The 24197-nt window shown below is 34.1% G+C and overlaps 1 non-coding gene across 1 annotated transcript; it reads left to right on the top strand.

Moving 5' to 3' along the window:
- Window positions 1–5312: 5312 nt before the first annotated feature.
- On the top strand, window positions 5313–5443 carry LOC126005260 (small nucleolar RNA SNORA51). The gene has a single exon (XR_007494423.1). It is a non-coding gene; the product is annotated as a small nucleolar RNA SNORA51 (small nucleolar RNA).
- Window positions 5444–24197: the final 18754 nt, after the last annotated feature.

Here is a 24197-nt window from a genome sequence, read left to right as displayed (position 1 = left end):
AAAAGGAATAACCTTAACCTAAATACAAAGAGACCCGACCCCTGAAGTTTCCTGGCACAAGACCAACTCTAGGCTCCAGGCAAGCTAGATCGTCCATTCCAAGACATTGTCTGTAGTGCCAACACACTTTTATTTTTCACACAGTCTGTTGTTGGTATCATGTTTCTGTATTAAAGATCCTGGAATCTGCATATCCTACATTGAAGTCAGGATGTGGAGTGTCCTCTCCTTTCACCTCACAATCAAAGGCAATGCAGGGAACCCTGTCCTGTAAGGAGGTCGTTGTTGTTGTTAAGTCTTCTCAGTCTTAAGGGAAGTCTCTTTTGAGCAGGTCGATGTCTGAGCAGTGTAGGGTCTTCTCAGGTAGAAGATTGCTTCCAGGTGATGTTATAGACAAGCCTGGACGTTTCATGGATGGCTTCCCTGGTTCAGGGGTGAATGGAAAAATGCCCTTTCTTCTGAGGTCTGTGCCAGGTCATTATGTCAATGTTCAGGGTGTAAGGTCCCTTTGCACTACAAGATTTGTGTGTTCCAATCTCTATTAGATAGGATCTTATTTGTATGTATAGTATTTTCCCATTTTAATGTGCCTATGCAGAAAAGGAACAATACCATATGGAGTTAATGGAGCATATGGGGGCCATAAGAACAAGTCCAACGATTACCATAATATGGTTCAATCATAAGCATTAAACTGGGGGAATCTTACCAAAATTCCTTGTTAAACAGCTCATAAAGTGAAGATAAAAAGTGGTTAGAATCGTCACTGTATTAGACAACATTTAGTAAGAATTATAGCTATCAGAGAAAAAACACAAAATATTCTAAAGAAATACGGGTCCATTTTATATCTCTTGAAACAGTTTGGGGTTGTTACACACAATGCACGGCTTTGGTCTGTGATTAGGATTGTACAGTACTGAAGTTAAAAAGAGTAATGTAGGTTAGTGACATTTGGGGGGTTAGAGAGTTAAGGAGTAAAAAAGGAGCTTTGTAAGGGTGTGGGAAAGGGCAGAATACAAAATGAACATTCTGGATAAACAAAACATAACATAAGGATAAGGAATCCTCTTAATACATAAAGTGTGCGGTTCTGTAGTTTTTGGATGCATAGGGAGGAATTTCTCACCCCCTCCCCCCCAGGGCCCAATTAACCAGGCGTGGTCCTGAAGACCCGCCTGGTGTGGGGGGATCTCGGTCCCCTGGACTAAGTGGTCAGCCTAGGGGGCCTGTGGCCAGCTGTCTTCCCCAGAGCCCCCAACATACCAGTCGAAGATACCCAGAAGTCCTGGCATGTGAAGTGTTCTGAGCCCAGCCCTGCCTCTGTAGTTTTGGATGCATAGGGAGGAATTTCTCACCCCCTCCCCCCGGGGTCCGATTAACCAGGCGTGGTCCTGAAGACCCACCTGGTGTGGGGGGATCTCGGTCCCCTGGACTAAGTGGTCAGCCTAGGGGGCCTGTGGCCAGCTGTCTTCCCCAGAGCCCCCAACATACCAGTCGAAGATACCCAGAAGTCCTGGCATGTGGAGTGTTCTGAGCCCAGCCCTGCCTCTGTAGTTTTTGGATGCATAAGGAGGAATTTCTCACTCACTTCCCCCAGGGCCCAATTAACCAGGCGTGGTCCTGAAGACCCACCTCGTGTGGGGGATCTCGGTCCCCTGGACTAAGTGGTCAGCCCAGGGGACCAGTAGCTAGCTGTCCTGCCCAGAGCCCCCAACATATCAGTCGAAGATACCCAGAAGTTCTGGCATGTGGAGTGTTCTCATCTCTCTCTTTTTTCCCCCACTTTAGACACTGTGGTTTTTTCCTTTTAGAAACAATATTATTAGGAAAGGGATATCATGCATATCACCTTTTCTCCTTTCAGCACCCAGTTCTTGTCCAGAGTGATCATTTCCAATGATTATTGTCATACTGGTCCCTTCTCCATCCCAATTGCACTCCACTACTTTCCGAAAGCTTCTGACTACGAACTGACCCTCATCTCTACTGTCTCTAATTATTATTAGCATAAAAATTTTCATTGTATCTTACAAATGAGTGTAATTGTTTTTGTCCGTCCTCCTTCTGACTCATTTTGCTAAGCAGAACAATTTCCATATTCACACACATATATGTTCTTTCTTTCTTATCTTCTCCTTTCCCTTTCTCAGAACTTCCTAATAAAACCAACTTTTCATTTAGAAAAATGTCAGAGTTGGCCATTTTTCTTCAGATAAGATGGACTTCTAATTTAAAAAGGCTACAAGAATTAGGGATGTTCATTTATTAATTATCTACTCGTCAAAATATACACCTAATGAAGGTCCATCAAAATTTGCTTTATTTGGTAGTTTATTGCAACATGGTACTTTTATGAATTTTTATAAATAAATTCTTTAACCAAATTACTGTGGAAAGACAGTTACAAAATTATCATGTTTAAATTTCAGCCATACAATGCACAACACCCTCATAATTCAAAATCTTTCATAAAACCAAAAAAATAAAAATACACTGGCAGTAAAATAATAGTCACAATATAATTTAACATTCCTCTAATGTAGCTGCATAAATCAATTAGATATAAACTCAACAAGAAGTAATAATGGTGAAGGAAAAAATGAATGGATCAAGTAGAAATATGAAAGGCCCTTCAATAACACTTCCAAGATACATACATATGGGGCCAGAGAGATAGCATGGAGGTAAGGCATTTGTCTTTCATGCAGAAGGTCATTGGTTCAAATCCCGGCATCCCATATGGTCCCCCGAGCCTGCCAGGAGCGATTTCTGAGCATGGAGCCAGGAGTGGCCCCTGAGTGCTGCTGGGTGTGACCCAAAAACCAAAAAAATGAAAAAAAAAAAAGAAAAAAGATACATACATCTTCTTCTCTAATGCATGATACATTTTCAATAGAACTGAAGTTGAATCATCAGGCTTATTTTATTTATATTTATTTATTTATTTTGGGGTCATGGGTCACATATTGTGGAGCTCGGGGGTTAATCCTGGGTCTGCCTCAGAAATTGCTCCTGGCAGGCTCAGGGGACCATATGGGATGCTGGGAATTGAACCACTTCTGTCCTGGGTCGGCTGCTTGCAAGGCAAACACCCTACCACTGTACTATCACTCTGGCCCCATCAGACTTATTTTAAACCAAGAATATGGAAATTGTATCAACTGTCCTCTCAGTCTGTAATGCATTAAAATAAAAATTAATCATAAATAAAACCAGGAGAAAAAACACAAATACTTTAAAATTAAACAGGATACTGCTTAATCATCAATGGTTAACTACAGAGAAAATAAAAAGATTCCTGGTAAATAAAATAATATTAATAATAATAATAAATATATGAGTTGCCAAAACATAAATGATACAGCAGAAGCAGCATTAAGAAGGCATTTTGTAGTGAAGCATGAATTCATTAGAAAGTTAGAGATAGACCAAGTAAGTAACATAAAAGCACATAGTAAGCTATAAAATGACCAGTTCAGGAAACTGAAAGCAAGCCGAAGGAAGGAATAAAAAACTTAGAGCAGAACTCTGAAATGAGCACTACCAAAAATTTTCCAAAGAAATAATGAAGCCAGAATAAGGTCTTTGTAAGGATAAGCAATATTAAAAACCATTCATGAAATTCACAAAGAATGAAAGAAATATATAATAAATCAATTTGAAATGAAAGGGATACATCACCACATATACAACAGAAATAAAAAGGCATATCAGGAATTGCTATGACAATGTATATGGCATTACTGGAGAATTTAGAAGATATGGATAACTTTCTCACTCCTTGTCCTTCCCAATATTAAATTAACATAAATCAAGAGCACTTGAGCAGGCTGATTACTATCAAAAAATTGAAGTGATAAGATAATCCTCCCCAATTAAAAACTGAACTAAAAAGAGTTTTCTAGTGAAATTTTCCAAATCCTTAGAAAACATTTACTCCCAATACTTACAGGCTCTTTAAGATAGTTTAAGAAACAGGATTTTTTTCCCAGTTCTGTAAGGCAAACATTAGCTTGAGACCATAAGCAGAGATAGAGAGCTCATTAAATAAATAATAAATGGGCCAGATAGAACAGCATTAGGGCCTTTTCCTTTCACATGGCTGATCCACGACCAGCCTGGGTTCAAATCCCAGCATCCCATATGTTTCATTGAGCCACCCAAGAGTGATTTCTGAGCACAGAGCTAGGAGTAACCAGGTGTATCCAAAGACCCAAATAAATAAACAAAAAACTATAAATATATTCCTAATGAGTATACAGGTAAAGATTCTCAACAAAATATTAACAAATAAAATCCAATAATAATAAAAATATATGCATTTATCAATTGAGAACTATCCCAATAATTTAAGGGTAATTAATATACAAAAATACACAACATACACTATATTAAAACAAAATAAAAACATGAAAAAAAATCATAGGTGCAGAGATGCAGTTGTCAGGAGAGATAAAATCATAAAATTTTCCTAGATATGGATGGACACAGAAACTAACATGGTGAGTAAAATAAGTCACAGAGTATAATTACATTTTGTAGAACAGCATTATTGCTATGTTTTTGAGTTCTAAAATAGATTTATTTCTCTTTTTTTGGCCCTGCCTTTCCCTAAAATAGATTTATTTCTAAGTCAGTATATTAAAATGAGTTATTTAGATTCAAGGTGTAATAATTACCAGTCAGTATGTAGAAACTAAGAATGTTTGCTTAAGAGGAGAGCAGAAATTATAGCTGCCAAGCGTTGCAATGATGTTCAAAGGTTTTATTTATTTCATGAGATGTAAAAATTGTTTTTTTGACAGCCTAGATGCCCCTCAATAGATGAATGGTTAAAGAAACTGTGGTACATATACACAATGGAATATTATGCAGCCATCAAAAGAGATGAAGTCCTGAAATTTTCCTATACATGGATGTATATGGAATCTATTATGCTGAGTGAAATAAGTCAGAGGGAGAGAGATTAACACAGAATGGTTTCCTTCATCTATGGGTTTTGAGAAAAATGAAAAATATTTGTGTAGTGATTCTCAGAGGCAAAATAGAGGAGGACTGGAGGGTCCAGCTCCTGACATGAAGCTCACCACAGGGATCGTTTAGTGCAGTCACAGAAATAATTACACTGAGAACTATCATAACAAAATGTGACTGAATGAGGGAAGTAGAAAGCCTGTCTAGAGTACAGGCCGGTGTGGGGTGTGAAAGAAGGACACTTGGGATATTGGTCATGGGAATGCTGCACTGGTGAAAGATTTATATATATATATTAAAAATCAAAAAAAAAGAGAAAGAAAAGAAAAATATAAGGCATCCCTATTCTTAAAACAGGCTGTGTTCTTTATAGACTATATAGAAAGAGAAGGTTCAGTAAATGCACCCCATATATACCTCAATACAGGCCCTTTGCCTGGTCTGTATTGTGAATTGGGGGACAAAACATTGTTTCTTTGACATATATAAATTTTCTTTTATTTTTTTTTTAAAATACTCTATTTAGGCATCATGAATACAAAATTGTTCATGATTGAGTTTCAGTCAAATAATATACACTTCCCTTCACCAGTGCAGGGTTCCCATCACCAGTGTCTCCAATATCCTTTCCCTCTCCCCCCGAGCCTGCCTCTGGGCCATAACATTTCCATATTCATTCTATCAGTGTGAAGAGAGAAAAATTCATAATTCATTCATAATTGAGCTTCAGGGGGGAAAAATCAAGTACCTTGAAATCACCTTAATAAAAGAAATGAAAGGCATACAACAAAAACAATATATAGCTACTTAAAAAAAAAAGACAAGGAAGTGAAAACATATTCCCTATTCATGAATTGAGATGATTAATATTGTCAAAATGATAATCCTACCCAAAGCATTTTCCAGATAAAAGAAGTTCTTTTAAAAATACCTACAATTTAGAGCCAGAGAGATAGCACAGCAGTAAGGCATTTGCCTTGCAGGCAGCCTACCAGGATGGCGGACATTCTTATCCGCCATCCCATATGGTCCCCTGAGCTTGCCAGGAGCGATTTCTGAGTTTCTGAGAGGAGAGCCAAGAGTAACCTCTGAGCAAGGCTTGGTTGGTGTGACCCAAACACCAAAAACCAAACCAAACAAAAAAAAAACCCTACAATTTAAAAAATATATAATAAATGCTGCTAAAATTTATATTAAATAACAAACCCCATAATAAACAATATCCTAGGGAAAAAATCAGAGGTTTATCTTTTTCACATTTAAATTTTACTTAAAGTCATTTACTCTAATACAATTGGTGTGGAAATATTGTATTTTAGGAACACTATCTTGAATAACTTTACAATTCACTGTGAATAAATTAAAAAGTATATACAGTGTTGGGGCTGGAGAGATGACGCAAGCGATAAGGCATCTGCCTTGCCCGCACTAGCCTAGGAAGGACTGCGGTTCCATCCTCAAGTGTCCCATAGGGTTGCTCAAGCCAAAGGCAACTTAACACCTGAGCATAACAGGGTGTGGCACCACAAACAAACAAACAAACAGAAAACTATACAGTGTTGTACTATGTAGACATATTCTTAGATTAATTTAAATAGAATTAAGAGCCCAAATTAAAATTGTCGCATATACGAAGAGCTAATCTTTGAAAAGGAAAAAGACTGACTGAATATATAGTTATAAGTAATAGAAAATATACATTAAATAAATGCATAGTATCCAAACCTTGATCACTATAACTGCATTTTTCCTGAGTCCTACTGAGTGTAGCTTTGGTGGCTTTCACACTACAGGACAAAGCACCACAGTGGAATGTACTTATACAGAACTTCTAGGTCTATACTTTAGGGTCAAGAACTGAAAGTGGAACCTGAACTTCCAAGTGCTACTGTAGACACCCCTCAAAAAAAGCCATATTATATAATCTATCACTGTCCAAGAATAGACAAAAATTTTATATAATTAAAATAGGAATCATTCTAGGAACGAAAGGTTTTGTATCATCCATGCATAAAATAAAACCTTGGACTTTGGAAGGTTATGGTAATATAAAAGCATTGTGAATACTATAGTCCAGCTATTCTACTCCCTATACTTTAGTTAAAAATAATTTTATTTTAATATTATTTGTACAATAAAATTAATTTCATTAATTTTTAATTAAAGACATTTGAATATGAAACATACATGAATAAATACATAGATTCACTAATTCCTTCTTGTCATATTGTGATTAAATTTAACTTAAACATGTTTAGAAATGATGGATAATCAAAAATAATCATAGCTCAATATATTTGAGAAATAAGTATCAATGTATATTTTCTTTATAATCATAGATAAAGTATAATTGTTTAAAAATAAAAATTTAACTGTAAATAGATGAACTAAAAATCATTAAAATAGAAAAATATTAACATTTATATATTCTATTTGTAATTTTAAGAATCAAAATAAAAAAAATCTTACAGGTAGACAATTTATTAGACATACATAATATCTTAGATAATTAAATTATAGTACTAGAAAATAAATTTTGGGGCCGGAGAGATAGCATGGAGGTAGGGCGTTTGCCTTTCATGCAGAAGGTCATCGGTTCGAATCCCGGCACCCCATATGGTCCCCCGTGCCTGCCAGGAGCAATTTCTGAGCCTGGAGCCAGGAATAACCCCTGAGTACTGGCCGGGTGTGACCCAAAAACCACAAAAAAAAAAAAGAAAATAAATTTTAGTTATGATTATTTAAATGTCTAAATCTAAACTGTATGTTCTTCAGAATAGCATTGCAATAGATATTTAATGGGTAAACAAGAAGAATTTTTAAGAGCCCAAGTCAAAGGATCTGTGCTGACTGCCCTGCAATTGTTTTTAAGAACCCCTGAAAATGAAGATCCACTTCACTTGTAAGAAAGTGAATCCTCTACTAAGTAAACAAGTCATTCTTAATGTTTCTGAGGAATAAAACAGCCACTTCTTGGCAAAGAGACACTAGAAAACATGTAATACACTTGATGGAAGTAGATTGATCACTGTTACAATAAGCTGGCTGATTTTTCAACACCTTGTGTAACAGAGTTCCTCTGGAACTCATCTTTTAGATGTAGGAATGTAGTTTTATAGTTGTATTTAAACTAAACTCATAAAACTTTATTTTTTAATTATTTTGTAATAAAATATAATAGAACATTATTCAAATGTCTTCTATATAGTTTACAATTTACACTGACACAAATTGAATTCTGATGTAAAGTTGGTATCTAAATAGTATGGCTTTTATTTTTATTTTTATTTTATTTTGTTTTTTTGGGTCACACCTGGCAGCGCTCAGGGTTCACTCCTGGCTCCAAGCTCAGAAATCGCTCCTGGCAGGCTCGGGGACCATATGGGATGCCAAGATTCGAACCAATGACCTTCTGCATGAAAGGCAAACACCTTGCCTCCATGCTATGTCTCCGGCCCCAATAGTATGGCTTTTAGTAACAGAAAATAATATGTTCCTTTTAAATACTCACAATATTTTTTGATATTTGTACATGATATGTATTTATATACAAATAGTATAAGAGAAATGTATTTTTTTTCTTTATTGGCCACACCCATTACACTCAGGGGTTAAACCTGGCTATATGTTCAGAAATCACTCCTGGCTTGAGGGACCACATGGAGAACCAGGGATCAAACCATATTGTGTCCTAGATTAGCAAGTGCAAGGCAAATGCCCTACCACTTGTGCCACTGCTCCCGGCCCCAAAAGAAATGTATTTTAAAAGAGAAATACTTCAGCATTTTATGAAAGATTTGCTATTTTATAAATGTGATTTCAGGAATAGTTTTGGTTTCTTTATTTTAATCAGGACAAATGGGTCAATGTTTGAAAATAAAAAAAATACATAAATAATTATTCATTTTTCTCTTGATATCTGTGACCCACTCAAAATGGTCAGAAAATGTAGGTGAGACAATTAGCAATACTGAAATAAATAATGTAAGCAGCTGGTGAAATATATCTTTATATCAAAAGATCAACACAATTTTCCTGACAGCTACAATAAAATGAAAGAGGGCAGTTGATATGAAAAAGAGGAAGCAGAGAGAAGAGATACTAATGAGGTAAGAGCTCTAAGCAAATTAGTGAATATGATTACTAAATTAATATAATCTATTTTATTTTGTTTGTTTATTTTTTACCCCACACATACTTAGTGAAATGAGTCCCGAAAAAAATAGACTCAAAATGATCAACACCAAAACATATAGTAATCTAAATGGTAAAAATCAAAGAGAGAGATGAATTCTTCAAAGCAATAAAGAAAAATAACTTCAAGTACAAAGAAATGAACATAAGAATCAAACCACAAGGATTTGTTTTCCATTTTCCATATATTTTTCTGGGCCTATGCAAACAACAGCAAGTGCCACTCTCACACCTTTACTATTTTTTCTTTAACCCTTATCCTTTAAGAAAAAAAATAAAAACAATTTACTGAACTTAAAAGAGTCCACAGTAAAACAACTAGAAACAATTACCAATACAGCATAGTGGCAGGCTACAAAGTCAACACACAAAAGACAGTACAGTTTCTCTATACAAATAATAAAGTTGAGGAGAGAGAGATTAAAAATACAACTCCATTTAAAATAGTATCAAAAAATTAAGGTATCTAGGAATCAACCTTACAAGAAAAGTGAAAGACCTATACCAGGGAAAATTCAAAACACACCAGAAAGAAATTGAAGAGGATCTAAGGAAATGGAAGAACATTCCATGCTCATGGGTAGGTAGAATCAACATAGTCAAAATGACTATCCTACCCAAATTACTATATAGATTTAATGCAATCCCTATCCAAATTCAGACATCATTCTTTAAATAATTAGAACTATCAATCATAAAATTCATCTGAAACCACAAAAGACCCAGGATACCCAAACACATATTGAAAAACAAGAAGCTGGGTGGCATCTCTTTACCTAACTTGAAACTATAGTATAAAGCCATAGTGATCAAAACAACATGGTACTGGAACAAAGACAGGACCTCAGACCAGTGGATTAGAACAGAATTTCCAGACAGAAACCCCCAAATATACAGTCAACTAATATTTGACAAAAAAAAAGCCAAGAACTTTAAATGGAACAAAGAAATTCTATTCAACAAATGTTGTTTTTATAATTGGAAAACCACATGTAAGAAATTCAAGATTGACCCATACCTCACTCCTTATACAAAATTCAACGCAAAATGGATCAAAGACCTTGAAATCAGACCCGAATCTATAAAGTTTATTGATAATAAAATAGGTAGAACACTCGAAGACCTATATATCAAGTCTTCGAGGATGGAGCACCAATGGCAAGAACTTTAGGGTCAAACATAAACAAATGGGACTACATCAAACTAAAAGGCTTCTGCATGGCAAAAGAAACCCTACTTAACACAAGAAGACAGTTAACTGACTGGGAAAAAATCTTTTCACTCAACATATTAGATAAAGGGCTGATATCCAGAATATACAAAGCACTCAGAAAGCTGAGCCCCCCCAAACCAATTAAAGCCATAAAAATATGGGAAGACAAAATGAATAGACACTTCTCTAAGAAGACTGAAAGATGGCCAACAAGCACATGAAAACATGCTCACCTTCACTCATCAGCAGAGAAATCCAAATCAAAACAACAATGAGGTACTACCTTACACCAGTGAGAATGGCTCACATCAAAAATAATTGGAACAGTCTGTTGGCAGGATGCAGTATGAAAGGCACTCTCATCCACTGCTGGTGGGAATGCCCTCTAGTCCAGCACTATGGAGAAAAGTCTCGAGAGTGCTCAAGAAACTCAGAATTGAGCTGCCATTTGACCCAGCAATTGCTCTTCTAGGTATCTATCCCCAAGTCACAAGGACATTCATCACAAAGTATGTGTGTACCCCCTTATTTATGGCAGCACTCAGTATAATAGTCAAATCTTGGAACCAACCTCAATGTCCAACAACAGATGAGTGGATCATTAAGATGTGGTATGTATACACAATGGAATACTACATGGAAGTAAGAAATGATACAAACATGGACTTTGCAGCAACGTGGATGGACCTAAAACATATTATGTTAAATGAAGTAAGCCAGAAAATGAAAGATAAACACAGAATGATAGCACTATTCTGAAGCACCTAGAACATATACCATATATACATCTAATACTCAATGATCAAATAACAGGGTTTAACTGGGTAGAAACTCCAAACACTGTAACAGTCAACTTATAGGAGGAGTAGTGCCCAAATCATATATAAGAGGAACAACACAAAGTCTTGACTACACATTATACCACAAAGAAACTAACAACAGTAAAACAGCAGTGAAAAGAGAACAGGTATGTAATCAGCCTTTTACTACAAAGGCCCATAATAATCTCTTAGGGATCCTATACAGGATTACAGGTAAAGATTACCATGGGAAATCACTGACTCCAATGGAAGCATTTCAAAATAATATTATTTAATGCCTTAATATTACTATATTCAAAATAACCTCAGCTTTTTTTCCACAAGCATTCTTGGATACAAAGGGTGAACAACCTAAGATGGCACCTCAGGACTCAGTCACATGAGATACCATACCCAGCTTGCGATATGAAGAGGTCTTCATAAAACTCTTTAACATACTCTTTATTTCTAGATTATACCTTCTTTTAGGACCTGAAGTACGTGACCAGTCAGATCACCGAATCGACCTAACAAGAGAAATGAAAGAACTATACTAGAAAACTTCAAAATACTTGAGAAAGAAATTGAAGAAGATCTAAGGAAAGAAGAATCCCTATTCTAAGTCAGATTTTATTTTTAAAGGACTTAAATCAATCAATTATAAAAAAGTTTGTGTGAAACCACCAAAGACAGCAGTTAGCAAAATCTATATTGAAAAACATGAAACTAGGTGGCATCTCTTTTCCTAACTTGAAACTTTATTAAAAATCCACATCCTGGTATTAAAAGAAAGACAGAGTCTCAGACCAATGGGTCAGAATAGAATATCCAGTGACATATCCCCAAATATACAATCAATTAATATTTGACAAAAGAGCCAAGAGCTTGAAATGGAACAAAGACTGTCTTTTCCACAAATGGTTTTGGAACAACTGAATAACCACCTTAAGACATTTATACCTCATGTGTTGTTATTTGTATCTCTGATTGCAGCAATAATATAATCTGACATCCTTTTTTTCTTTCTTTCTGCATAGGAACACTAAAATGAGAAAATATTAATTATAGAAAGAAATTCTTATGTAATAGTGCTAAGAACTCATGAATTTTATAATCAGGGACATTTCTACCTTGAAAAATCATCATGGGGACCTGACATCAACCACCCAACACTGATACCCAGATTACAACCTTAGAATTGGCACAGTTCCCTGCACCAGCACAGGGAATCAATGCTTCCCTTGTGGAAGGCCAACTTGCACCAGGGTCGATTCTTATTAACACCCTAACAATGAGGAAGCAGCAACAATTAGATATAAGGGTAAATTGTCCTATTTCACCACCTAACAATGGGATGAAATCAGAATTCTTTGTCATAAGATCTGTAAAAAAAAATCCAAGATAATTAATTAAAGAAGACTGACTATGACGACCTTGAGCAGAATTTTTTCTGGGACCACAAAGAATGACTTTATCCTAGGCTTTAACCACAGATCCATGCAAAAACCAATATTTCTAATTATAAAAGAGTTATTATGACAGCCATGACTGAATAGAACTTTTCCTGGGACCATAAAGAAGGATCTTGGGTTTTGACAACTAACCTGCCTGGAGACTATAATCAATCTCATGACAGCATGTCTCAAAGGTAGAGATACTCTGTATCTCTTAGGACAAGAAAATTTTCATTCTAATTTCCCCAATGTATATTGTGTTTATGCTAAAAGAGAATGAAGAAAGAAAAAACAAACAACAAAATTGCTTCCCATATTTGCCACCCCATTTTTCTTTCCTTTCATTCAATCTTATTTATACTTATAGCTCCTAGATATGGCCCCACTTTTATTTTTATTTTATTTTATATAGAACCATACAATATAAATAATCTGGTTCTGCATCCCATTTATATGTCTTCCTACAAACTGAGAAAGGAAAAAAAAAGGTGGATGGAACTTAGGGACCAAACAATCTCAGGAGCATAGAATAGAAATAATAAATGGTTAGTCCTAAATACCCAAACCAATGTCAACAACAGTGGGATCAAAATACCAAACTATAACAAGCTATACACAAAATGGACCTGTTACACATGCATTCTAGGGGGTTAAGGATGGAGATACAGGATACATGCTGGAAACTATGGTGGAGGGACATCAACATTGGTGGTGGGAAGGGTCCTTATTTTCTGTCACTATGTTACTGAAATATAACTGAAAAACTTATTAAAATATTAAAAATAATTAATAAAAAATTAAGGTGAAATCAGTGCGAAATTATTTCTGAATTTCAGTGAGCATCTGTTGACGTGCTTCTTCAAAATTTCAGAGACTGATTTTTATTCATGGATCATTTTATCATTTTCAATGTTGACAATGCTATAATCTTCCAATCTTGCTCAAGCCCCTGTCTCCTTTTAAAAGAATCATTTTGAATGCTTTGAGCTCACCTAGCTACTCAGAAAAAATTTTTTTTCATCTTACTGGCCTTAATTTAATCAAATGTGTTGACATTGTTGCCTACTATATACTACCAAGAGACAATGGTGTTGTTATAGCTACTAAAGGCAAGAAGCAATGTGAAATCGTAGCTATAAAAATATGTGGAAAGCCGGACATTATTGGAGGGATGCCGATGCTTTCATAGTCCATATAGTGTATGCCTCATAATACATTATTTGTTATGTATGTATATATATTTATATGTTGGTTTTGATACATACCTGAGCAGAAAGCTCAGGGCTTTCTGTTTTGTCTGCATTCAGGGTTCAGTCTCAGTAGCCTCAGTGATCAAAACCTGCTGGACAACATGCTAGGCAAGTGCTTCACCAACTGTGTTTTCACTTCTATTCCTAAAACAAGACTATTCATAGTATGATAAGTCATAGCTCCTAACTACAAAATGAAAAAAATTAAAAAAAATGTTGAGAACTGTTAGCTATTAAGAGAAACAATCCCAGAAGTTTCTGTGTAACTTTGGAGATGGGGAAACTGTGGAGTTCATTTCCTGAAAGGAGAGAGGGGTCCAAAAGCTATAAATGCATCTGGACCTGGCAGAATGCCAGTGAAAGGTAGCAGATATGCTCCCATTCAACATAGGTTCTGCCAATTTATCTCCCAGTCTCACTCAGCAGAACCACCAACTATGGTATCAGAGGATCCCTTAGACAGGTCAGAAGCAGACAGTGAAGGGGAGAGAAGTTAGAACTCCGGGCAGTGTCTCAGACACCAACGTATACCTTTTTTCTCTACCAGAGGTGTCATTTGCGAGGACCTTGGACCCCTACTCTGGCAACAGCTTATCAAGGAGACCCAAGAAGCCTAACATAGAGTGAAGATGGAGAAGATGAAGGATTCAAGACCAGCTGAATACCAGCTGAGGAGAAGCTGCTTTTAGAACTTTCTGTACCTGGGTTACCTCCAAAATATTTATTATTTTTTAGAAAAATTTTGACCCTATTGCATCAGTCACTAAATTGCTGGCTAAATGTGTGTTCTACCTGTATTAGATTTTAGAGCTATTGTTTTGTTTTATGCCCCACTGAAAACAGAAAAATTTGTATCCAAATTTAATACTTTAATATTACTTTTCACAATTCCAGGTAATGAATCATGTTGTTAGATTTTTAATGGTTCTCCAGCTATCGTAGTGAATGTTTCCCAATTACTATGATGTTTGATGTATATGTTATTTACAACTAATTTGTAAAATTATGTCTGCAAAAATAATCTTACATCTGTCCACAAAAATCGATGGGAAAGGAACTTGGATACTATAGGATCTTTTTACAGTGATCATTATAAAAATGTTATAGCAAACTTATTTTCAAACTATATATATACATATATACATACATATATATCTTCAGAAACATTCTTGCAATTTTTAGGGAGGTTTATTAAAAAGGAACTCAGAAATTCTAGACTTGTGTTACAGTGCTCAGTATAAGAATGTTTAAGAATTTTCAAATTAAGTGTATTTTCAGAAAGGTTCATGTTTAGAGAAGTCTAAAAAAGTGTTGTGAGATGTATAAGATAACAATTTGGAAAAAGTTTGTTTTGAGAATGATGCATACAATTTAAACTGATTCTATTACAGTCAACTTTTACTGTGCCTATGCTTTAAATAACAACTATTTTGTAAGTTCTGATCTGGGGTTTCTGCCTCTTGCAGAGAACAATAGGATAAAATTATGTACCCCTCTCAATTTTTTGCACAAAGAAAGGGCAGTTGTTAGGATACACCTTATTTTACCTAAAACAATGATCATCTCTGGGTTCCTTTGTATGTTTGTTTACAACTTGGATTTACCCCAAAACAGAAATTGTCTAACTTGTAAATCTGAGTGGGACTGGCTCAGGCTAGCCTTAGCTATCTGTTCTTACTTTCCCACCCAGGAATGATCTCTGCACTCAATAAAAATGGCAGTTCTGGGGCCCGAGAGATAGCATGGAGGTAAGGCATTTGCCTTGCATGCAGAAGGTCAGTGGTTCCAATCCTGGCATCCCATATGGTCCCCCGAGCCTGCCAGGAGCGATTTCTGATCTTGGAGCCTGGAGTAACCCCTGAGCACTGCTGGATGTGACCCAAAAACAAACAAACAAACAAACAAAAAATGTCAGTTCTGGCAGGCAGCTTGCTCTGCATCTGAGGTAGGTTTCCAGACCACACATTAACCTGGTTTGGATTATTTCATGCTCAACCTTGATTCAGACTTCTTCACCTGGGCTTGGAGATATGGCTGGCGCATGGGGTGATTTTACTGAAAACAAATGAAAACATACTTAAAACCACCTCTTCAAAAAAGTTGTATTTATACAATGTCTCATATTATTTAAAATATGTTTTCAATTGGACATTGGAAATATTTGTGTTATAAGATATTTAGTGAAGGTGAAAGTTTAAAAAATGTACTGTCTGTTTTGGTTTTATAGAAGTCTTTCAAGTCACCTAACATTTAATGCCATTTAGATATCATTGCATTTAATTCATCATTATTTTTTGGTCACTTGATTCTGTTTCGATATTTCAAATCTTATTTTGGAAACAAAGATATCAAAAATATGTTTATATGTAAGCAAATTAAGATTATAGGTAAAATATATAAGCACACTGGATTAAGAAAAGCATTAAGACTCTATTAGGAGGCAAAATATCTGGCCCCTAAATATCTTAAGTTAACTTAATTTTACTAATTCATGCATAATATTAAACAGAATAAAAATAATGTAGTTAATATGCAACATGGCATCACAATATAAAATATCATTCATATAAAATTATTCATCACAATTCTTTATCATAATTACTCTTAATAGCCTAAGTGTATATATGAAAACTATAAGATAGTCTAAATATTTTTACTTCCATAATAGAACTAATATATTAAAATGGGACAGGTACTTCTGGAAGTCCTGGCAGTCAAAACCACACCCACAAATTCTGTCACCATGTCTTCATTTAACCAGCTACGAAGACACATTCAGTTTTCAAAGAGACATAAACCAAATCAAGAAAAATTTTACTTATGCCAGCTAGACAGTTGAAAGCTTGAAAAGAAAGCTTAGGCCAAGTCTCTGTCCAGCAGAAGCCAGGCCTGCTACACCATCACCCATAATGCTGCTATTCCAATGGCCCTAATTCTCCACTCCTTTATGCTTTCTGTAGAGAAACCAATCTTATCAATGCCATGTATGTCAGTATTTGGGCTGACAATGTCAGGATTTGTTTAGAGTGAGAGCAGAAACCCTCTCTCATAACATCTCATACTTCCAGAAGCCATGGCAGCTCAAAATAAGCACTACAAAAAATTACAGTATCAGCAATAGTGCTTGGAATTCTTGTACTACTGGGCTGCATTTACATTTTTTGCAGCAAATTGCTTTGACTAGCTTGGTCCAATTACATTAGAGAACTTCTTTGAATTCCCTCTAGTGGATATATAGATGGTGAAATATGAAATATGAAGACCACATAAGGTTATGTGGGAGAAAAAAATGTCCTGATTTAATATGAAGAATCAGATGTATATATGGGGGATTTTGCCAATCAGTTTTTTCTATAATATGAAAGAATGCTCACATTTGTTTCTGTTCAAAGTACAACATATTTCTCATGTTAATAGAAGTTATTTTATCAGTATACATAGTTTGATCTACAAAACAGTTCACATGTGTCTAAGAGTTATGCAGACCTGATGAATAGATAAATTTCAAGTAAGAGTCCAGAGAATAAAGAGAAGGTAAAGTTTAAAATCTCAAAGCAGGGGCCAGAGAAGTGGTACAGGGTGTAAGGAGTTGCATGTGCTAGCCTAGGACAGATCACTGTTTGATCCCCTGGTACCGCAAAGGTCCCCCAAGGCAGGAGTGATTTCTGAGCATATAGCCAGGAGTAACTCCTGAGTGTCACCAGGTGTAGCCCAAAAATCAAAAATAAATAAATAGGAAGCCACTGAATTCTGCTGGAACTCATATGCCAGCACCCCTATCTGCCTGTCTTCTGTGCTGTGCTGCATTTTTGGCCTAATTTCATCCTGTGTGTGGCTCATCTGTGGACAGCTCACCTTCCCTGGAGGTGAGTTTACATGCCTATGCTGAGTGAAATAAGTCAGAGAGAGAGAAAAACGCAGAATGGTCTCACTCATCTATGGGTTTTAAGAAAAATGAAAGACATTCTTGCAATAATAACTTTCAGGCACAAAAGAGAAAAGAGCTGGAATTTACAGCTCACCTCATGAAGCTCACCACAAACAGGGATGAGTTTAGTTAGAGAAGTAACTACATTTTGAACTATCCTAATAATGAGAATGTACGAGGGAACTAGAAAGCCTGTCTAGAGTACAGGCAGGGGTTGGGTGGGGAGGAGGGAGATTTGGGACATTGGTGATGGGAATGTTGCACTGGTGATGGGTGGTGTTCTTTACATGACTGAAACTCAAGCACAATCATGTATGTAATAAAGTTGTTTAAATAAAAAAATTAAAAATAAATAAATAAATAAATAAAATATCAAAGCAATTCCTTTCTGTCTAGGCCCTTAATGTCAATTCTGATGTAGATTCCCTATTCTTTTTCAAGGAGCCGTGTTTTTCCTATCAAACTTCCTTTTCTGGGAGCAGTTTCATTTTAGGGGCTAATACAAATAACTAAATTTGTGTGCGTATGTGTGTGTGTGTGTGTGTGTGTGTGCAGTGTACTTCACTTATTTATTGTTCTATTAAGCTTTAATAACATCAGAAATATAATGACAGAACCATAGGAAAACATTTTTGGTATTTCAGGTGTTTTGATTCCTTTTATAGTAATTTAGTTTTATGAATTTGAATAGTGTGTATTTAATGAAATTTGTTGTTTCATCCAACATTTACTATTTTCTCTCTCTCTATATGTATACATATATATATATCTTTATTTAGACATTGTGATTACAAACATGGCTGTAGTTAGGTTTCAGTGACAAAAAGAACATAACTATCTTCTTAAGGTCTAAGACATTGGTTTTAGAAAGGTCAAAATAAAGAGACAAACTTAAAGAGATGCAAATCTATATATGGTAAATGTTTTCTAAACAGCTGAATGCTATTTCCTTGCCAATCTTTAAATTTTAATTCTGAGATAAAATTAGTTAGCAAGTCACTCAAAGTCCCTTAGAGATGTCCCAAAGCAAAAAGTTCCTTTCTGTTTAAACCTGATGGGGCGGGTGAGGTGGCTCTAGAGGTAAGGTGTCTGTCTTGCAAGCGCTAAGCCAAGAAAGGAACTCAGTTTGATCCCCTGGCATCCCATATGGTCCCCCCAAGTCAGGGGTAATTTCTGAGCGCTTAGCCATGAGTAACCCCTGAGCATCAAAAGGGTGTGGCCCGAAAAACAAAACAAAAAAACAAACAAACAAAACAAAAAAACAAAAACCCTACAGAGCATTTTAAAAGACTAGGAATAAAGTTGTTTTCAAATTTATATTGGTGCTGAGTTTTACAGGTAAAGAAAAATTTAATCAAGCTTATATTTGCCTGTATAAATCCTTATATTAGGAGTTTAATGCTCAAATATATACACACTTACATACAGCAGAAGGGAGATTCATATTTAGGCCAAATAAATGTTTGTATCTAAGCATGATATAATTCACCCTCTGTATCAAAGTCTTGGCCAGCCATCCACTCTGAGGAAAAGATTCTCAGTGGGCTTTCTGAAGTGACTTATTAGATTGCAGTGGGGATAGAAACTCATTTTTTAAATGCTGTCATCCTCATAGGAATACACCAATTTAGATGCCAATGATTATTAGAAACTACCTAATAATGTTCAGAAACAAAATAAGAGACAGAATGATCATCTAGCAACAATAGCTTACAAAGTCTTCTTACATTAATAATTTCTTTGGAAGATAATAATTTTTCACAAATTTTCTTGTTGCAATACTTTTTTCTTCTCTCTTCTTCATTCTTTTCTTTTTTTTCCTTTTTTTTTTTAATAATTTCACTCCCACTTACCAGGCACAAATATTTTATGAGCAACTGTGGTAATTATGTAATACATGGTGTTGAATAAATAAATTGTATTTAAATAATTAGATATAAGCAAATGTTCTTGAGAAGAAAAATCACAAATGAAAACTTTGAATATCAAAATGGTTTATATCAATGAATAAATAATATAAATATAATTGACTGTGGTCATGTTTATTTTATATAGTCAAGTACATGATACTGTTTTAATTAAAATGATAATTTCCCTGATAGTTTATTGCATATTGAAACTAACTTTATATAAGTTGGAAGTTTAATTTTTTACTCTAAACTTAAGAAACAGAACAAATTTGGAAAAATATTCTTATTCCTCTCTGAGTTCATAAATTTAAAGAACATTCTCTTTGTTATTACCAGAAAGCATGCTGCATATTTTTCTCCTAGTACTTTTTATATTTATAGAACTAAATAAAAAAGATTATTCAATAAAATAGAGATTCCTGCAAATGTTGTAAAATTAAAAATAATTTAATTTTTCTTTTATTTGTTATCAGTTAAAATCAACTTTCTAATACTCAAAACCAGCTAGAGCTTTAGTTTTATTTAATCATATAAAACTACTTTCATAATATTGAATGTTGCCCAAAACAGCAGGACAAATACATCTTTAACAACATAGTATTTAACTTATAATAATGGCAGACTATATTTTTGTGACATTTCAGAAATACAAATAGATAAGAAAAATAAAGCATACTTTCCAATGCTTTAAATGATGAAACATGGAAACAGAAATAAAAGTTTTTTTCACTGGTTATACACTGATATTCACAAACATCTCAAAGGAAAACATTACTTGTATATATCAAAGTTTTATCCAAGATATTTTAATTTTGTGACCACAAATTTTGGAAAGGTAGTTGCAGTGAATTCAGTTGTATGGTATATTCTTCAATTGATAATAATTTGAAAGGTATATGTTATGTCTGTTTTTGGAGCATGTTTCAAGTTGTATAAATAATATCTACTTCACAAAAAATTAAAGAAAATCAACATTACATGCTATGATAGCATTATAGAACATTGACCTTTTTACATTTATCATGTGCCTCTGATGTCTCTCTAATAGATATCTTGACATTTTCATTTGAAAAGATTGCTGTGTTCTTTGACATTTTTGGCTCTGTCACTGAAATAATAGGAGTTAGAAGCAATTGTTTGCAATTACATGGCATATGAATTATTTTAAGGTATAAAAGAATGAAATACTTTTAAAATAAAATGTTCCAGAATATAACTCAGAATAATTAGATTTTGTATTTTTCTTTAAAAGTGATTCAGTGTTACTTGATTTGACAAGCTTAAAACTATAAATGATAAAAATATTTCATTGTATATAGTGGTTTATTAAATAATTATACATATATTTCTAATACAAATTGAGTTGATGCTTGTAGTCTGAAAAATAATTTTTAAAGTTAGTTTATATTTTCAATTTAAGTTTTAATATCAGATTAAAAACAACCATTAATTCAAATTAAATATATGTACTTCCATAATTTATATGTATGCTTATATTTCAAATAAAACAAATTTGGGGGCGGGAAAAATTTGTTTCTCAAATATATACAACTAATACAGTGAATAAGCAGATGCTGATTTGAGATCTATGGTGTTCATGTGATTGGTTTCATTGTGATATATTGTCACATTTTCTCTGATGAAATATTCAAAGATAAATTAACCTTAAGTTTTATTACTTAGAAAACTTGATGACTATATCTCTTCTATAGCAGAAGTGATATAAATTTTTATTGTATTTTATTTAATACCTGTCAAATATTTATTTTATGTTATCACTTTAAGCTATATTTCAGGGTAAAATTAAATAGAACTAAAATTTCCACAACACTTACAGCACTAGCTTACAAAAATATTATCAAAGGAAATAACTCACATTTAACTGTAAAACATACATAGCTCTTTCAAAATAATTAGAAAACCAATAAGTAACATTTTAAACATAAGAAAAGTTAAACCAAAATACAGCCCTATTTCAAGCACTTGATATTGCTATTCTTTTGTTTGATGGCCTTTATTTTTCACTTAAAATTATTTTCAAGTAATTTAGAACAAATTGAATAAGAAAGAGGCCTTGGTTAACTTGTCTTTTATGCTAATTGTAAAGTAAAACAATAGCCATTTGGTAGACAAAAATATTTGAATGAAATAATGAATTAATGAACAATAATAGAAAATCACAGAAGCAGAATGGTTACAGGAATATAATGAGTATACAAGTAAAATGTTCTCATACTCATCATATACTGTCTTAGTTAGAATATAGATTTTTTATGTTATCTTCAATTTTCTAACCAAAGGTGTTATGGTGTGAAATGAGTCATATATAATAGTTAAAGTATTTTCATTTTAAAAACTCAATTAGTTCTTGTTGGCAGGAAAATGTTCCTGCTGCTCCACCAACCTCCAAAAGAAAATAGCCCAGAATCACCTCCTATATCCTACAACAGAAACAGCCCAGGTTCATGATTAAACCTTAACAAACTTCCAAGCCACCATAATTTGTTTCAGATCTATAAATTTGGTCCATGTGATCACGTGACACCTCAATATTTTATAGTAGTGTTAATAGTTAGATTTCACAGGAAATCTATTGGGAAAGTTATATACGACTACCAAGCTCAGGGAGCCTAAACACTAACACAGAAGTCTCAACTTGCACAATTGTAGCCAGCAAATTCGTACACACTGACATTTCCTAAGGCCATGGATAAATATAATAATCATTTCAAATTTATTCTTGTTGATGTAAGTTATTATAATTCTATTTACTCCTGTGTTGTTACAAATTTTTTAAATAATTTTATTTGTGTTTGTGTGGAGGCAGTCTGTGGTGAGAAATTGGGACAATGGTGGAGAGAAGGTCACACTGTGGTGGAATTGGTGTTTGGATATTTAATGCCTGAAACAACTATATTACAAACAACTTGGTAAACAACTTGGTATTTATAGAAAGATGTATCCATAGATGGACATGAATATATTTGTATATATATATATATATTTGTGAATAAAATGATACTTATACCAAGATGTATCCATAGATGGACATGAATATATTTGTGTATATATATATTTATATATATATGTGAATAAAATGATACTTATACCAAGATGTATCCATAGATGGACATGGATACATGCATATATATATATATATATACCATGTGGATAAAAATGAGAATGAAGATTATCATGCTGAATAAAATTAATCAGGACAGTAACAGATGCAGAACTTTTTAATACTTAGGATATCACTAGGAAATAATACTTAGGATATCTCTAGGAAATAAGAGTGATAGAGCAAGAACACAGTGGGTTGCCTTGCATGTGGCTAACTCATGTGTGACTCCAAGCAGGCATCCCATAGGGTCCTTCAAGCCTGCTCGGAGTGATTTCTGAGCATTGCTCCAGGAAAAACCCTGAGGATCACTGACCTCCTCACCTTCTCCAAGAAAGTTAAAGAAGAAATGTCTGAAGGCAACAGTACCTAAGAGCTGATCTACAGAACCTAGTGAGTCTCACCAATGGGAGGTGATAACTCCTCATAGTTAGGAGTTGAATTTCTCTGATAATATGTGACTGATATTTTTTCCCCGTGTAACTATTGGCAATATGTATGCCTTCCTTGAAGAAGTATTTGTTCATTACTTTTTCCCATTTCTGGATTATAAAATTTTCTTGTGGTTCTTTAGAGTTGCTTTGTATATTTTTTAATTTTTTCTCTTATACTATTTTCTGCCCCTTTGAGGCAATTATGATCATCCAGCCTGGGAGGTATCATTTTGTTCTAGTTATTATTTAGTTAGAGGTATAGAGGCTTTGTCGGTTAATGTTTCTTTGTATCTATCCTAACATACGGATGATTATTTTAATTGGTTTCTGTGATACTGATATTAATTTGCTTTTCTTTGCTTCTATTGGTTAAAAAATGTGTACAAAGGACTCAGAATTGATCACTACCACTCAAAAGTTATAATGTTATAATAAAAATTTTAAAAAGTTTAAAATATCAATTAGAGAAAAATTATATCTAGACAAATAATTTGTAGAAGCCATGAAAGTTTCCCACGTAAAGATTTGAAAATGGTTTAATATATTGAGTATAACTTTTAGAGTAGATGTGTGGCTTAAAATATAAAGTTAGTTTAATGTAATTACTAGGTGTCAAAATATATAATTTTAATAATTCTAGAATACTCATTACACAGTTTCACAGCATTATAGAATTATGAAAAGATCACAAAATATGATCTTGCCATTTTTACTTAAGTTGGAAAATAGCTAAAAGAAATAATATTAAATAGTTATAGAGGGATGATGGCTAGAAAAATATTGAAGGGTGTAAGGTATTTGTGTTTTATGTGGTCTCTTCCTATTCACATATTACCCTGAACACCATTATATGTGATCCACCAAGGCAGAGCTGAGAGTAGCTCTGAGCACAGGGTTATTTTCCCCAAAAAATTAA

This window comes from Suncus etruscus, chromosome 3 (assembly GCF_024139225.1).
Source record: "Suncus etruscus isolate mSunEtr1 chromosome 3, mSunEtr1.pri.cur, whole genome shotgun sequence".
NCBI lineage: Eukaryota > Metazoa > Chordata > Mammalia > Eulipotyphla > Soricidae > Suncus > Suncus etruscus.
The sequence above is the reverse complement of the archived record's forward strand: the minus strand, read 5'-3'. Positions and strand labels throughout refer to the sequence as shown.